The sequence below is a fragment of the Chlorocebus sabaeus genome, chromosome X, assembly GCF_047675955.1.
Source record: "Chlorocebus sabaeus isolate Y175 chromosome X, mChlSab1.0.hap1, whole genome shotgun sequence".
Classification (NCBI taxonomy): domain Eukaryota; kingdom Metazoa; phylum Chordata; class Mammalia; order Primates; family Cercopithecidae; genus Chlorocebus; species Chlorocebus sabaeus.
In genome coordinates this window covers 18,314,977-18,329,204 of record NC_132933.1, presented here as the reverse complement: position 1 = coordinate 18,329,204, position 14,228 = coordinate 18,314,977, and positions in this window count along the sequence as shown.

Below are 14,228 nucleotides of genomic sequence, written 5' to 3'. Positions count from 1 at the left end.
TCTTCACAGAGTTAGAAAACACAATTCTTTTCTTTTTTTTTTTTTTATTATAAGTTCTAGGATACATGTGCATAACGTGCTGGTTTGTTACATATGTATACTTGTGCCATGTTGGTGTGCTGCACCCATCAACTCGTCAGCACCCATCAACTCGTCATTTACATCAGGTATAACTCCCAATGCAATCCCTCCCCGCTCCACCCTCCCCATGATAGGCCCCAGTGTGTGATGTTCCCCTTCCCGAGTCCAAGTGATCTCATTGTTCAGTTCCCACCTAAGAGTGAGAACATGTAGTGTTTGGTTTTCTGTTCTTGTGATAGTTTGCTGAGAATGATGGTTTCCAGCTGCATCCATGTCCCTACAAAGGACACAAACTCATCCTTTTTTATGGCTGCATAGTATTCCATGGTGTATATGTGCCACATTTTCTTAATCCAGTCTGTCACTGATGGACATTTGGGTTGATTCCAAGTCTTTGCTATTGTGAATAGTGCCACAATGAACATACGTGTGCATGTGTCTTTATAGCAGCATGATTTACAATCCTTTGGGTATATACCTAGTAATGGGATGGCTGGGTCATATGGTACTTCTAGTTCTAGATCCTTGAGGAATCACCACACTGTTTTCCATAATGGTTGAACTAGTTTACACTCCCACCAACAGTGTAAAAGTGTTCCTATTTCTCCACATCCTCTCCAGCACCTGTTGTTTCTTGACTTTTTAATGATTGCCACTCTAACTGGTATGAGATGGTATCTCATTGTGGTTTTAATTTGCATTTCTCTGATGGCCAGTGATGATGAGCATTTTTTCATGTGTCTGTTGGCTGTATGAATGTCTTCTTTTGAGAAATGTCTCTTCATATCCTTTGCCCACTTTTTGATGGGGTTGTTTGTTTTTTTCTTGTAAATTTGTTTGAATACTTTGTAGGTTCTGGATATTAGCCCTTTGTCAGATGAGTAGATTGCAAAAATTTTCTCCCATTCTGTAGGTTGCCTGTTCACTCTAATGGTAGTTTCTTTTGCTGTGCAGAAGCTCTTTAGTTTAATTAGATCCCATTTGTCAATTTTGGCTTTTGTTGCCATTGCTTTTGGTGTTTTACACATGAAGTCCTTGCCCATGCCTATGTCCTGAATGGTATTACCTAGATTTTCTTCTAGGGTTTTTATGGTATTAGGTCTAACATTTAAGTCTCTAATCCATCTTGAATTAATTTTCATATAAGGAGTAAGGAAAGGATCCAGTTTCAGTTTTATACTTATGGCTAGCCAATTTTCCCAGCACCATTTATTAAATAGGGAATCCTTTCCCCATTTCTTGTTTCTCTCAGGTTTGTCAAAGATCAGATGGCTATAGATGTGTGGTATTATTTCTGAGGACTCTGTTCTGTTCCATTGGTCTATATCTCTGTTTTGGTACCAGTACCATGCTGTTTTGGTTACTGTAGTCTTGTTGTATAGTTTGAAGTCAGGTAGCATGATGCCTCCAGCTTTGTTCTTTTGACTTAGGAATGTCTTGGCAATGCGGGCTCTTTTTTCGTTCCATATGAACTTTAAAGCAGTTTTTTCCAATTCTGTGAAGAAACTCATTGGTTGCTTGATGGGGATGGCGATGGCATTGAATCTACAAATTACCTTGGGTAGTATGGCCATTTTCATGATATTGATTCTTCCTATCCATGAGCATGGTATGTTCTTCCATTTGTGTCCTCTTTTATTTCACTGAGCAGTGGTTTGTAGTTCTCCTTGAAGAGGTCCTTTACATCCCTTGTAAGTTGGATTCCTAGGTATTTTATTCTCTTTGAAGCAATTGTGAATGGAAGTTCATTCATGATTTGGCTCTCTGTTTGTCTGTTACTGGTGTATAAGAATGCTTGTGATTTTTGCACATTAATTTTGTATCCTGAGACTTTGCTGAAGTTTCTTATCAGCTTAAGGAGATTTTGGGCTGAGACAATGGGGTTTTCTAAATATACAATCATGTCATCTGCAAACAGAGACAATTTGACTTCTTCTTTTCCTAACTGAATACCCTTTATTTCTTTCTCTTACCTGATTGCCCTAGCCAGAACTTCCAACACTATGTTGAATAGGAGTGGTGAGAGAGGGCATCCCTGTCTTGTGCCAGTTTTCAAAGGGAATTTTTCCAGTTTTTGCCCATTCAGTATGATATTGGCTGTGGGTTTGTCATAAATAGCTCTTATTATTTTGAGATACGTTCCATCAATACTGAATTTATTGAGCGTTTTTAGCCTGAAGGGCTGTTGAATGTTGTCAAAGGCCTTTTCTGCATCTGTTGAGATAATCATGTGGTTTTTGTCTTTGGTTCTGTTTATATGCTGGATTACGTTTATTGATTTGCGTATGTTGAACCAGCCTTGCATCCCAGGGATGAAGCCCATTTGATCATGGTGGATAAGCTTTTTGATGCGCTGCTGGATCCAGTTTGCCAGTATTTTATTGAGGATTTTGCATAGATGCTCATCAGGGATATTGGTCTAAAATTCTCTTTTTTTGTTGTGTCTCTGCCAGGCTTTAGTATCAGGATGATGTTGGTCTCATAAAATGAGTTAGGGAGGATTCCCTCTTTTTCTATTGATTGGAATAGTTTCAGAAGGAATGGTACCAGCTCCTCCTTGTACCTCCAGTGGAATTCAGCTGTGAATCCATCTGGTCCTGGACTTTTTTTGGTTGGTAGGCTATTAATTATTGCCTCAATTTCAGAGCCTGCTATTGGTCTATTCGGGGATTCAGCTTCTTCCTGGTTTAGTCTTGGGACAGTGTGAGTGTCCAGGAAATTATCCGTTTCTTCTAGATTTTCTAGTTTATTTGCGTAGAGGTGTTTATAGTATTCTCTGATGGTAGTTTGTATTTCTGTGGGGTCGGTGGTGATATCCCCTTTATCATTTTTTATTGTGTCTATTTGATTCTTCTCTCTTTTCTTCTGTATTAGTCTTGCTAGTGGTCTATCAATTTTGTTGATCTTTTCAAAAACCAACTCCTGGATTCATTGATTTTTTGGAGGGTTTTTTGTGTCTCTATCTCCTTCAGTTCTGCTCTGATCTTAGTTATTTCTTGCCGTCTGCTAGCTTTTGAATGTGTTTGCTCTTGCTTCTCTAGTTCTTTTAATTGTGATGTTAGAGTGTCAATTTTAGATCTTTCCTGCTTTCTCTTGTGGGCATTTAGTGCTATAAATTTCCCTCTACACACTGCTTTAAATGTGTCCCAGAGATTGTGGTATGTTGTATCTTTGTTCTCATTGGTTTCAAAGAACATCTTTATTTCTGCCTTCATTTCGTTATGTACCCAGTACTCATTCAGGAGCAGGTTATTCAGTTTCCATGTAGTTGAGCGGTTTTGATTGAGTTTCTTAGTCCTGAGTTCTAGTTTGATTGCACTGTGGTCTGAGAGACAGTTTGTTATAATTTCCGTTCTTGTACATTTGCTGAGGAGTGCTTTACTTCCAATTATGTGGCCAATTTTGGAATAAGTGCGATGTGGTGCTGAGAAGAATGTATATTCTGTTGATTTGGGGTGGAGAGTTCTGTAGATATCTATTAGGTCTGCTTGCTGCAGAGATGAGTTCAATTCCTGGATATCCTTGTTAACTTTCTGTCTCGTTGATCTGTCTAATGTTGACAGTGGGGTGTTTTAGTCTCCCATTATTATTGTATGGGAGTCTAAGTCTCTTCGTAAGTCTCTAAGGACTTGCTTTATGAATCTGGGTGCTCCTGTATTGGGTGCATATATATTTAGGATAGTTAGCTCTTCCTGTTGAATTGATCCCTTTACCATTATGTAATGGCCTTCTTTGTCTCTTTTGATCTTTGATGGTTTAAAGTCTGTTTTATCAGAGACTGGGATTGCAACCCCTGCTTTTTTTTGTTCTCCATTTGCTTGGTAGATCTTCCTCCATCCCTTTATTTTGAGCCTATGTATGTCTCTGCATGTGAGATGGGTCTCCTGAATACAGCAAACTGATGGGTCTTGACTCTTTATCCAGTTTGCCAGTCTGTGTCTTTTAATTGGACCATTTAGTCCATTTACATTTAAGGTTAATATTGTTATGTGTGAACTTGATCCTGCCATTATGATATTAACTGGTTATTTTGCTCGTTAGTTGATGCAGTTAGAAAACATAATTCTAACATTCATATGGAACCAAAAAAGAGCCCGCATAGCCAAAGCAAGACTAAGCAAAAAGAACAAATCTGGAGGCATCACACTACCTGATTTCACACTATATTATAAGACCATAGTCACCAAAACAGTGTAATAGTGGTATAAAAATAGGCACATAGGCCAGTGGAACACAGTAGAAAACCCAGAAATAAATCCAAATCCTTACAGGTAACTGATTTTCGACAAAGCAAACAAAAACATAAAGTGAGGAAAGGACACCTTATTCAACAAATGGTGCTGGGATAATTGGCTAGCCACATGGCAGAGAATGAAACTGGATCTTCATCTCTCACCTTATACAAAAATCAACTCAAGATGGATTAAGGACTTAAACCTAAGACCTGAAACTATAAAATTCTAGTAGATAATATTGGAAAAACCCTTGTAGACATTGGCTTAGGCAAGGATTTCATGACCAAGAACCCAAAAGCAAATGCAATAAAAACAAAGATAAATAGCTGGGACCCAATTAAACTAAAGGGAACACTTCTACATTACTGGTGGGAGTGTAAACTAGTAGAGCCACTATGGAAAACAGTGTGGAGATTCCTTATATATATAACCAGTATATATATATATATATATATATATATATATACACACACACACACACACACACTCACACAATGGAATACTACACAGCCATAAAAAAACAATGAATTAGCATTTGCAGTGACCTGGATGAGACTGGAGACTATTATTCTAAATGAAGTAACTCAGGAATGGAAAATCAACCATGGTGTGTTCTCACTGATATGGGGAGCTAAGCTATGAGGACGCAAAGGCATAAGAATTATACGATGGACTTTGGGGACTTGGGGGGAAGAGTAGGAGGGGGGCAAGGGATAAAAGGCTACAAATATGAGACTGGGAGCAGTGGCTCACACCTGTAATTTCAGCACTTTGGAAGGCCGAGGTGGGCAGAGAATCACCTGAGGTCAGGAGTTCAAGACCAGCCTGGCCAACATAGTGAAACCCTGTTTCTACTAAAAATACAAAAATTTGCTGGGCATGGTGGCACACACCTGTAATTCCAACTATTGGGAGGCTGAAGCAGGAGAATCACTTGAACCCGGGAGGCGGAGTTTGCAGTGAGTCGAGATCACGCCACTGAACTCCAGCCTGGGTGACAGAGCAAGACTCTGTCACACACACACACACTCAAAAAGGCTACAAATGTGATGCACTGTATACTGCTTTAGTGGTGATTTGCTCTCACAAATCACCACTAAAAAACTTACTCATGTAACCAAATACCATCTGTATCCCATTAACTTACGGAAAAACAAAACAAAATAAAATAATTAATTAGATAACTTTCATCTTTTTTTTATACTAACTCTTTGAAATCAAGTGTGTATTTTACCCTTATAGCATATCTCAATACGAATTAGTCACATTTCAATTTGATGTGTCTACTTGGCATTAAAAACTCTTGGCTAATTTTTTCCACTGAATTGACTGAAAGAACTGGTATTTTGGCCAGTATGAGACTAGTGGCCACTGTATTGCACATTGTGGGTCTAGCTCCAGTTACATACCAGGGATTGCAGTTTCCAATTACTCACTGATTTGAACTGGTCCATATGGTTTGCTCTATCCCTAGGGAAAAGCTCAGATTGTCCTCACCTTTTATATGGGGCTCTGTCGTCATTCCATCCTATGCAGACCCTGTCAAGGCTGTCAAATCCAAGCGTCAAAATCATCTGCTGACAGTCAGGGCAAGTAACATTGCAAAATAATTATTTACGCAAGAAAGGAAAAGGCAGATCCCCACATCACTTTCAGCAGGAAAAGAAGATAGAAATCCAGGCAGCTATACAGCCTCCCAAGTCTAAACCAGGAAGAAGTCGAATCCCTGAATAAACCGATAACAAATTCTGAAATTGAGGCAGTCATTAATAGCCTACCAACCAAAAAAAGTCCAGGACCAGATGGATTCACAGCCGAATTCTACCAGAGTCACAAAGAAGAGGTGGTACCATTCCTTCTGAAACTATTCCAAACAATAGAAAAAGAGAGACTCCTCCCTAACTCATTTTATGAGGCCAGCATCATCCTGATACCAAAATCTGGCAGAGACACAACAAAAAAAGAAAATTTTAGGCAAATATCGCTGATGAAGATCCATGAGAAAATCCTCAAAAAAATACTGGCAAATCGAATCCAGCAGCACATTAAAAAGCTTATCCACCATGATCAAGTTGGCTTCATCCCTGGGATGCAAGGCTGGTTCAACATACACAAATCAATAAACGTAATCCATCACATAAACAGAACCAATGACAAAAACCACAGGATTATCTCAATAGATGCAGAAAAGGTCTTCCACAAAATTCAACACCCCTTCATGCTACAAACTCTCAGTAAATTAGGTATTGATGGAACGTATCTCAAAATAATGAGAGCTACTTATGACAAACCCACAGCCAATATCATACTGAATGGGCAAAAACTGGAAGCATTCCCTTTGAAATTGGGCCCAAGACAAGGATGCCCTCTCTCACCACTCCTATTCAACATAGTATTGAAAGTTCTGACCAGGGCAATCAGGCAAGAGAAAGAAATAAAAGTATTCAAAAAGGAAGTTAAATTGTCTCTGTTTGCAGATGACATGATTGTCTATTTAGAAAACCCCATCATCTCAGCCCCAAATCTCCTTAAGCTGATAAACAACGTCAGCAAAGTCTCAGGATACAAAATCAATGTGCAAAAATAACAAGCATTCCTATACACCAATAACAGACAAACAGAGCCAAATCATGAGTGAACTCTCATTCACAATTGCTACAAAGAGAAAAAAATACCTAGGAATATAACTTGCAAGGGATGTGAAGGACCTCTTCAAAGAGAACTACAAACCACTGCTCAAGGAAATAAGAGAGGACATAAACAAATGGAAAAACATTCCATGCTCATGAATAGGAAAAATCACTATCATGAAAATGACCATATTTTCCAAAGTAATTTATAGATTCAATACTATCCCCATCAAGCTACCACTGACTTTCTTCACAGAACTGGAAAAAACTACTTTAAACTTCATACGGAACCAAAAAAGAGCCCACAAGCCAAGACAATCCTTGGCAAGAAGAACAAAGTAGGAGGCATCATGCTACCTGACTTCAAACTATACTACAAGGCTACAGTAACCAAAACAGTATGGTACTGGTACCAAAACAGATATATAGACCAATGGAGCAGAGCAGAGGCCTCAGAAATAACACCACACATCTACAACCATCTGTTCTTTGACAAACCTGACACAAACAAGCAATGGGAAAAGGATTCCCTGTTTAATAAATGGTGTTGGGAAGATTGGCTAGCCATATACACAAAACTGAAACTGGACCCCTTCCTTACATCTTATGCAAAAATCAACTCAAGATGGACCAAAGACTTAAATGTAAGACCAAGGACCATAAAAATCCTAGAAGAAATCCTGGGCAATACCATTCACCATTCGGGACATAAGCATGGGCAAAGATTTCATGTCTAAAACACCAAAAGCAATGGCAACAAAAGCCAAAATTGACAAATGGGATCTAAACTAAAGAGCTTCTGCACAGCAAAAGAAACTATCATCAGAGTGAACAGGTAACCCATAGAATGGGAGAAATTTTTTGCAATCTATCCATCTGACAAAGGGCTAATATCCAGAATCTACAAAGAACTTAAACAAATTTGCAAGAAAAAAACAACCCCATCAAAAAGTGGGCACAGGATATGAACAGACACTTCTCAAAAGAAGACATTTATGCAGCCCACTGACATATGAAAAAACGCTCATCATCACTGGCTGTCAGAGAAATGCAAATCAAAACCACAATGAGATAACTACTCATGCCAGTTAGAATGGCAATCATTAAAAAGTCAGGAAACAACAGATGTTGGAGAGGATGTGGAGAAATAGGAATGCTTTTACACTGTTGGTGGGAGTGTAAATTAGTTCAACCATTGTGGAAGACAGTGTGGCAATTCCTCAAAGATCTAGAACCAGAAATACCATTTGATCCAGCAATCCCATTACTGGGCATATACCAAAAGGATTATAAATCTTTCTACTATAAAGACACATGCACATGTACTTTTATTGTGGCACTATTCACAATGGCAAAGACTTGGAACCAACTCAAATGTCCATCAATAATAGACTGGATAAAGAAAATGTGGCACATATATACCATGGAATACTATGCAGCCATAAACAAGGATGAGTTCATGTCCTTTGCAGGGCCATGGATGAAGTTGGAAACCATCATTCTCAGCAAAATATCACAAGAACAGAAAACCAAACACCGCATGTTCTCACTAATAAGTGGGAGTTGAACAAGAGAACACATGGCCACAGGGAGGGGAACATCACACACCAGGACCTGTTGGCAAGTGGGGGACTAGGGGAGGGATAACATTAGGAGAAATATCTAATGTAGGTGATGAGTTGATGGGTGCAGCAAACCTCTATGGCACGTGTATACCTATGTAACAAAACTGCACATTCTGCACATGTACCCCAGAATTTAAAGTATAATAATAAAAATAAGTAAAATAATAAATAAATAAAAGAAAAAAGAAATCCAGGCAGCTTCCAAGTTGATACAAGTATGCTAAAATCCACCAAGACATCTTACCCTTGATTACCTTTCAGTATTGGACACTGCACCCTGGCTAGGTTTGGATTTCCTATGATGTCTTTGGAACCAAATCCCAGCATAACAACAACAACAACAAAATGCCCAGCCAGGCATGGTGGCTCATGCCTGAAATCTCAGAACTTTGGGAGGCCGAGGCAGGTGGATCACCTGAGGTCAGGAGTTCGAGACCAGCCTGACCAACATGGAGAAACCCTGTCTCTACTAAAAATACAAAATTAGCTGGGCATGGTGGCGCATACCTGTAATCCCAGCTACTTGGGAAGCTGAGGCAGGAGAATCACTTGAACCTGGGAGGCGGAGGTTGCGGCGAGCCAAGATCATGCCATTGCACTCCAGCCTGGGCAGCAAGAGTAAAACTCCGTCTCAAAACAAACAAAACAAAACAAAACAAAACAAAAAGCCCAATTAGGTTGGTTATATACTGCCATAATAAAATCCTGAATTGAATAGTAATGAAAATTGGCAGGCAAAATTGATTCATCTCAATTAAAGATCTTTTTAGTTACAGAATAATATTGTCATTTTAATTCTCATTGTTGCAATGGGTTTGGACCCATAGCTGTATATGCTAGGCACACTGAAGGAATGTTATTACATGGGAACATTCACGGCCACACTGTGGGCTACCATACTTTGGGGAGATATAATTTCAGTACAATGAGTTCTCTTTTTTCTTGTGCTGTGATCTAATCCTATCAGTCTCTAATTGTTTCACATGTATGAGATCTGTCTCTTTGGTAATACGGTTTAATTACCAGATGATAAAAATAATAATTTACATTCTACTGTTTCCCTCTCCTCCCCAACCAAGTCTAGCATAGTGCTGAGGATTTGATGCCATTAATGCTTGTGCACTTGACCTGATTCCAAGTTACTTCAGAGAAAGCTGTGGTAATTCTTCTGGGATGCTGAAAAATACTATTGCCTCTTACTTCTCTTCCTTGAATGACTTCATTTGGGTCTTTGAAATGCTGAGCAGCTAATGATGAGTTTCCATGCTGGAGCACAAATGTGAGCAGGTAAAAAACCCAGGCACCTAATTGATTTTGCATACTTGGCATTAAGAACTGTTGGCCAATTGTTTTCCACTGAATTGATTGAAAGATCAGTAGCATTTTCTACGATGCTGTAGTCTCCTTTCAATTCTTTAAGCATGTTATTAAATGCCTAGTATGTGTTAAGCACTGCACTAGGTGCTAGGAATTCAGCAGAGAATAAGACAAGACAGATGATAAATCCCCTGCCTTCAAGTCACCCAAACAATAATGGAGGAGACAGAGAAGCACATAGAAAAGGCACTTACAAAATGGCAAGATAAGTGTTCCAGTGGGGGGATATAAACGTACTTTGGAGGAGCACCTAATTTTGACTTGGATGAGATGGGCAGGGTGAAGAAAGTTTCTGTGAGAGGGAGTCTTAAAGAATGAGTAGGAAGTGGGAGAAAGAGAAGAGGCTGATGAAGCAACCCAGGTGTGAAATGATGGTGGCCTAAAGTAAGGAGGTAGAAATGAAGACATTGACTAAAACATATTTTATTGAGGTAGGATCAATAGGACTTGTAACAGACTGGTAAAAGAAATAAGAGGAAAGAAGGGATCTCAGGTGACATCCAGGTTTCTGGCAAGAGTGATTGCATCATAATACAGTCATTACCCAATACAGAGAATCCATGAGAATAAACAGGTTGACGGGGAGCACTTCCGAGGGAATAAGCTCAGTCTGGGCCTGTATCATTTGAGGCACATCTGGGACAGCCAAATTTCTGGTAGGCAGCTGAACAAACAGACCTCAGGAGAAAGGTCTGGGCTGTTGATACAGCTGGCTTTTCACATCCGTATATTTGACTTTAGGAGCATGTTTTTGTATGCTGTTCACCAACAACCCTAAACCACTTAACTTTATTTTATTTTTTTTTCCAATACAGCAACTTACTATGTTGCCCAGGCTGAACTTGAGCTCTTGGCCTCAAGTAATCCTCCTGTCTTAGCCTGCTGAGTAGCTGGGACTACAGGCGCAAGCCACCATGCCTGGCTTCTTTTTTCATATGCCAAATTCAGTGACAAACTAACATTCACTCTATAGCATGATGGCACTGTTTGCCAGACAATGGTTTCAAAGACCTTGACCTATATGTTCACTAGTGTCTATTGAGCATCTATTGGAATATTTGGTTATATTTTTTATAGGAATTAATGAAAATCCAGAATTTAGAAAAACAAAAGCATTAATAATAATGACAAGAAACAGCATCTTAAACTTAAGATAGGCTCTGGTGCGGTAGCTCACGCCTGTAATCCCAGTACTTTGGGAGGCCGAGGCGGGCAGATCACGAGGTCAGGAGATCGAGACCATCCTGGCTAACATGGTGAAACCCCATCTCTACTGAAAATACAAAAAATTAGCCGGGCGTAGTGGCGGGCACCTGTAGTCCCAGCTACTCGGGAAGCTGAGGCAGGAGAATGGCGTGAACCTGGGAGGAGGAGCTTGCAGTGAGCCGAGATTGCGCCACTGCACTCCAGCCTGGGCTACAGAGCGAGACTTCATCTCAGAAAAAAAAAAAAAAAAAAAAAGAAGACTTAAGATAAACACAGAAGTCATTGGTTGTGCTGTAACATGGCAAATATTTAGCTTCAAGTAGATGCTCATTGGGCTTACAGTATTTATGTCTTCAATTGTGAAAAAAGAAATAAAGCTACAGAACATAAATTATGAAAATCTATTTTTGAAAATTGTGACTGGAAGGTAAAGTACAATTGGGGATTTTTACATTTTAGCTCTCTGAGAATCAGCTCCTTCCCATGTCCTCAATAACATGTGAGTCTATCATTTGACTCTTATATGCTGGACTTTCACATGTATTTTCAGGATTGCTTTCTATAGGAAAGGAGGAAGCTACTTGCAGTTGTCTGCATCAAGATGGTAGTTGTGATGCTTAATTTTAGGTGTCAACTTGACTGGGTTGAGATATCCAGATAAAGCATTATTTCTGGATATGTCTGTGAAGGTGGTTCCAGAAGAGATCGGCATTTGAATCAGTGGACTCAGTAAAGATCTACCCTCGCCAATATGAGCAGGCACCATCCAATTGGCTGGGGTCCTAGATAGAACAAAAAGGCAGAGGAAGGGCAAATTCACTGTCTCTTCTGGAGCTGGGATATTCATCTTCGCCTGTCTTTGGACATTGGAACTCTAGGTTCTCTGACCTTCAGACTCCAGGACTTACACTATAGAGATACCTCAATTTCTCAGGCTTTTACCTTCTCAGACTGAGAATTACACCATTTGCTTTCTTGGTCCTCAGGCTTTCAGACTCAGACTGAATCACACCATTGGCTTCCCTGATCCTTCAGTTTGCAGATGGCATACTATGGGACTTTTTGGCCTCTATAATCTCATGAGCTGATTCCCATAAGTCGTCCCTTTTTATACATCTATATCCATCTATCTATGTGTAGATGTCGGCAGATATCCTATTGGTCCTGTTTCTCTGGAGAATCCTGACTAATACAGTAGTTAAACCCTGGACTAACCACAGCAATTTTCTAAATGTCTCACTGTTTGGTTGTTAGTCTGTTCTCAAGCTGCTACTAAAGATATACCCAAGACTGGGCATTTATGAAGGAAAATAGATTTAATGGACTCACAGTTCCACATGGTTAAGGAGGCTTCACAACTATGACAGAAGGCAAAAGAGGAGCAAAGCATACCTTACATGGAAGCAGGCAAGAGAACGTGTATAGGGGAACTACCCTTTATACAACCATCAGATCTTGTGGGACTTATTCACTATCGTAATTCTTGTGATATTCAGCATGGGAAAAACCCAATCCTATGATTCAGTTACCTCTCACTGTTTCCCTCCCATGACACATGGAGATTATGGGAACTAAAATTAAAGATGAGATTTGGGTGGGGACACAACCAAACCATATCATGTTCTTATCAATATCTTATTCAGCCACGTTCTTTGGTTGACAAAATATATGCAAAACTTAGTCACTGGGAATGTTCTCACTTTTGAAAGTCACACGTTTCTAGTTTTCTCCAATTATTTTTCATTTTATACTGCTCAGGATTGATATGGACAGAGGATTAAGTAAAGTAGTAAAATAAATTAAAACAAAAGAGTAAATGAAAACTATGTTGCAAGCCTGCAAAGGTGGCTGCAAGGAAACAGCTTTTCCATAATGATAAAGTACTGGGTCTCCTAATATTTGAACATGCATTTTATATCCTGGTTGTGACTGATATCTTGAGTGGCAAAGGAAAAGTATAAGCCCATAAAATTTCCTTTTTAAGAATAGAAGTTATGCAATTTGGCTAAAAGAAGTGTTGCCAGTCACCTCCATCTATTTGGAAATTAGTCCCAGCAGGTGAACTATTATGTTCCTACCATGGACTGGGAAAGATTTTTTAATATGTGCTGGGAGTCACCAGCTTCAAAATCTTGGAATCTATCTATCTATCTATCTATCTATCTATCTATCTATCTATCTATCTATTTTTTTAGACAGGGTTTCACTCCTGTCTCCCAGGTTGGAGTGCAATGGCTCGGTTAACTGCAACCTCTGCCTTCTAGCTCAAGTGATTCTCCTGCCTCAGCCTCCCAAGCAGCTGCACCCAGCTAATTTTAAATCTTGGAACTTATGTAAAATAACATACCTATATACTTTACAAACCGAAGGAACGCATTTAAAACATCATTTACACTCTGCTTTTTCAAAAGAAATAAAACAAGAATGTATGTTTTTATTTTAGATAGTACCTTTTCTGCATATATAAACGGTCTGTTCTCTTCTCCATGCCAATATCTAAGGCAAGGATCAGGTGGTATGATTTTTTAAGTATTCATGTTCTATTGAGGATTTTCAAAAGTTGAATTTCATTTTCCCTTTTCCATTGTGGAATTCACTAAAATATTGCAAACAAAGACGTAGTCATAATCATAGTTGCAATGCTGAGGTCTATTAGTTAAGATGTACCTTAAGACAAACCAGGTCACAGCCTGTTGGGATGGCTTCCTGCTTTGTTGTGAAAGGAAGTACCTAGGATTGTGCATCTCACAGTGTAATGTGCATAGAACTCATCCTGGGATCTTGTTAAAAATATATATTCTGATTCTGCAGGTCTAGGATGGGGTCTGAGATTGAGATTTCTTACAAGCTCCCAAGCGATGCTGATGCTGCTTGTCCACAGTTATGTTTATCCATTCAGGAATCCAAGCTGCCTTCCTTTACAGGATGCAAGATTCATTTGAGAAACAAATGTGTTTGTCCCTCCATATAAATATTTATTTGGAGAGTATTGATTTTTGTGAAGGGAAGAAAGGAGAATGGAATTTCCTTGTCAAGTACGCAGTTATGTGCTAGGGACTGTTAAACATATTCAT